The sequence below is a fragment of the Calypte anna genome, chromosome Z (assembly GCF_003957555.1).
Source record: "Calypte anna isolate BGI_N300 chromosome Z, bCalAnn1_v1.p, whole genome shotgun sequence".
Taxonomy (NCBI): domain Eukaryota; kingdom Metazoa; phylum Chordata; class Aves; order Apodiformes; family Trochilidae; genus Calypte; species Calypte anna.
Window position 1 is genome coordinate 49,103,468 of NC_044274.1, and position 4,345 is coordinate 49,107,812.

Genomic DNA, 4,345 nt, shown 5'->3' on the forward strand with positions numbered 1-4,345 from the left:
TGGCCATCAGGGCACACTGTTGGCTCATGGGCATCCTTCCATCCACAAGCACCCCCAGGTCCCCTTCCCCTGTGCTGCTCTCCAACAGCTCAGTCCCCAACCTGTACTGGTACCTGGGGTTGTTCTTTCCCAGATGTAAGACTTGACACTTGGCCTTGTTGTAATTCATTACATTTCTCCCTGCCCAACTCTCCAGCCTGTCCAGGTCCCTCTGAATGACAGCACAGCCTTCTGGGGTGTCAGCCACTCCTCCCAGTTTTGTGTCATCAGCAAACTTGGAGAGCAGCATCAATTCTAGTACGCTCCATTCTCTCATCCAGATCATCAATAAATATATTGAACAGTACTGGTCCCTTGAGGGACTCCACTAGAAACAGACTCCCAGCTGGACTTCATCCCATTGACTACAACTCTCTGGCTTCTGCCCTTCAACCAGCTCCCAATCCACTTCACTATCTAATCATCCAGGCCACACTTCTTCAGTTTAGCTTCAAGGATGCTGAGGGAGACAGTGTCAAATACCTTCCTGAAATCAAGATAAACTACATCTGCTTCTCTGCCATCATCCATTCACCTGGTTACATCCTCATAGAAGGCTATCAGGTTGGTCAGACATGAGTTCCCCTTAGTAAAGCCATGTTGACTGCTCCTGATAAGCCTCTTGTCCTTGGTGTGCCTGGAGAGCACAAGAATGAGTTGTTCCATCACTGTTCCAGGGATGGAGGTGAGGCTGACAGGTCTGGGTCCTCTGTCTTGCAGACTGAGGTGACATTTGCTTTTCTCCAGTCCTCAGTCACCACTCCTGTTCCCAAAAGCTTACCAAAGATGATGATCAGCCCAGCAATAACATCCACCAGTTCCCTCAGCACCCCTGGGTGCATCCCATCAGGACCCGTAGATTTATGGATGTCCAGCCTCATTAACTGATCCTTAACACAGCCCTCATCAACCAAGGCAAACTCACCCTTTACCCTGACTTCCTCAGCACCCTTACCTGACTTCAGGGGCCTGGGGCTCCTAAGGATCCTCCAGCTGTATACAAAGAGGCAAAGAAGGTGCTCAGCAGTTCTGCCTTCTTTGTATCCTCTGTCACCAGAGCACCCACCTCATTCAGCACTGGGCCTGTATTGCCTCCAGTGTTAGTTTTATCTGCTGTGTATTTGAAGAAGCCCTTCCTGTTGTCCTTAACCTCTCTCACAATGTTTAATTCCAAGGACGCTTTAGTTTTCCTAGTTGCCTCTCTGAATTCTCAAACAAGTCTTGCATTCCTCCCAAGTGGCCATCCCTTCCTTCCACAATCTATAGGTTCTCTTCTTCCACTTGAGTATACCCATCAGTTCCCTGTTGCACCACACTGGTCCCCTAGTTTCCTTTCTTGATTTCCTTCTCATTGGGATGCATCTGTCTTGAGCTCAGAAAAAGTGGTCCTTGAATATTAACCAACCATCCTACACCCCCCTACCCTGCAGGACCTGGTCCTTTGGTTCCTTGAATGAAGTGGCAATAAGCTGCAGTAGTACCTATTTGTAGATCCCTATTTCTAATGTAATGAGAAATTCACTATTACACACTCCTACACATTATTCCCAAGGTAATGGGTCCTCTGTCTTCTTAGAACCAAAATTAAAATAATCATCACTACCTGTTCTGTCCTAGCATTCACAGTGATAAAACACTGCTCCCCCTCCAACTTCTGCTACATCAAGTGAGAGGTGATGGCTATGGATGGCCAAGGGGACAGTCACTTCACCTCTGGACCATGGCTTTAAAACAAGGGCACCATAAATCCTGGAACAGCCTCTCTTTTAAGTGAGTGGCACAGACACCTGCTGCATGTACACTTCCAGTGTGTTCATGGAAACAAAGTAAGTGCTGCTGGCAATAATTTCAGTAGTTTGGATAATATGAAGATGTCCTTGCCAAGTACATCTCTAACAAAAGAAAAAGGACACACTGAAAAAATACTTTTGCTTCAGAGTATTTCAAACAAGTAACCTCTCAGCCTTCATACAGTCGATGAGACTCACAGAAGACTGGCACAGAAATGACACTGCATCCAGCCAGCATTTTTAGGGCGAAACAAGTCCATTCTGTAAAGTACCTTTAGCCACTGAAGCAGTCTTAAGTACCCCTCTAACCACCTTTTCATCTTCCATTACCCTGTATCAGAATTTTATTTCAACTAATATTGAAGACATCCCTTGGCATTTATATTCTGGTAAGCTATGTGTGGCATCTTTAGCATAACCTTACCTGACTGCCAGGGTTTAAGGCTGAGCTGGCTATCAAATAGCCAACAGATGTCCTCTGTTAACCCACTCCCTTCCTTTCTGTCATCAGGCCGCTGATACAAGGCCAGCATTGTTGTCCCCTCTTTTAGTATTTATCATTTCTTAAATTGTGAAAGGAAGATTAATAATCACCAACTCCAAACTATTGCACATAATCTAAAATAAATCATACAGTCTCAAAAATTCAAATAAACTGCCTAGCAGACGTGCAGTTAAAGCAACCAGAACTAAAGCACACACCCAAAGCACCAAATCAGATTCATGTAAGCAGACATTCTTGCAGAGTTTTTTGCTATTCAGTTTATTAAGTTATCTTCAGCTATGATTTCTTTCAATTCTCTTGGTTGGAATTCTAAGAATTAATTTATACCCCTCAATCATCAGAAAATTGAGAGGGGTTGTATCAGATACTTCCCCCTCACACACTGATTTACTCAAATTTTACACAATTTTACACAAATTACTCAGTCACACTTCTGCTACATATTTTATTCAAGTTGGGTTTTCTGGCAGTTACTAAGACTTAAACAGTTCACTACAGTTTAAATTAATTATCTGTTACTACTTGAAATGACATACTATTGTCACAAAATAAAATTCTGTCACAGAAATTAGTGAGCTACAACCTTTAGTAACTGAGAGGACGTGTTTACAAGCAAGAACATTTAAGGCTGGTGTGAATCAGGTCTAGCTGGGATTACCCTTGAAGTATTTACTACTATTAAGCCTAGGTGGAATTAAGAGGAAGCAGAATCAGCAAAATATCCATAAAGCAGAAGATATGACCAGAAACAGTAATAAACAGTTCTCCTAACTATTACATTTATGTACTGCTTAAATTAAACTAGATATACAATGTTTCAGATTTTTTTTTAATTGCCTATCAAGTACCTTGTAACCTTTTTATTCTAGAAAAATGTTCACCTAGGCATAACCAGTGAGAAGACTGCTTATTAGGATGAAACAACGTATCTAATTGATTTGGAAAAAGTATTTATATATTTAAACATACACATCTAAAAAAGGTACTTAACTATTCCAGGTGCTTCTTTTTTTATCTCATGCTAATCATACAAGTCTTGAGTTTCAAACCCAGTAATCTGATTTTCACAGGTGCTGAGCACTGCAGTTCCCAAAGGGCTGTAGGAGTGGTTGTGGATCATCATGACGCCTGACCATATTTAAGTATTTAAGGAGACTGATTTTAAGTATGTAATTTACTTCATTTCCGATTAGCTGCACTGTTTATGTTGAGGAAGTTGTATCTTAGAAGAAATTATGGCCAACTTTACCTTCTATTAAAAATGGATCCACATCCAGTCAGGCTAAAGTTGACTCCTACAGAAGATTTAATTTATTTGTCCCTCTGTTTCATGTCTATAGTATTAAACACTCCCCAGGTGTTGCATGAATGTTTTAACAAAATAACCTGTGGTTTTGTTGTGGTTTTTTTTTCCTTCTTAAAATGAGAAAATAAAAAATTGGCTTGATCTTTCTATATCAAAAATTGGGTACTGTGGAAATCAAAAGGTCATTTACTTGATATAAAGAGGAAATAAATTATTCCCTTCCTTATTCCAAGGAAGACATCAGATTTATTATGGCTTGTATTTCAGAATACTGAAAAACCAAACCAAACTGTTGTGCACTATAACAGCCCCTCCTTCAAGACCGTCTTTGAATAAAGTAAAGAGACAATCTTCATCCTAGTCATTAGTTACTGAGGGATGAGAGCCTCGCTCAGTTCTTCACTAAGAATGGGACAGGAGCTGTTTTTCTGCTTTCTTTCTTGAGGAAGCCAGAAGGGGAAGGGATTAAGAATACGTGTATTTGCCCAGCAAATCTCCAGAACAGATGCTTCTGTTTCTATGGTAACTATGACAACATAAACACAAATTTTAACAAGACTCAAAACAGTTTTGTGCAAGTTATCAGGAAAGACTTAAATTCCTGATTACGTGTTCAGGTTTTTTTCTGGTAGCTCTACAATCTTGAGATTTCAATCTCAGAAACAAACATTCACAGCACACAACGGAATGCACGCAATAGACAAG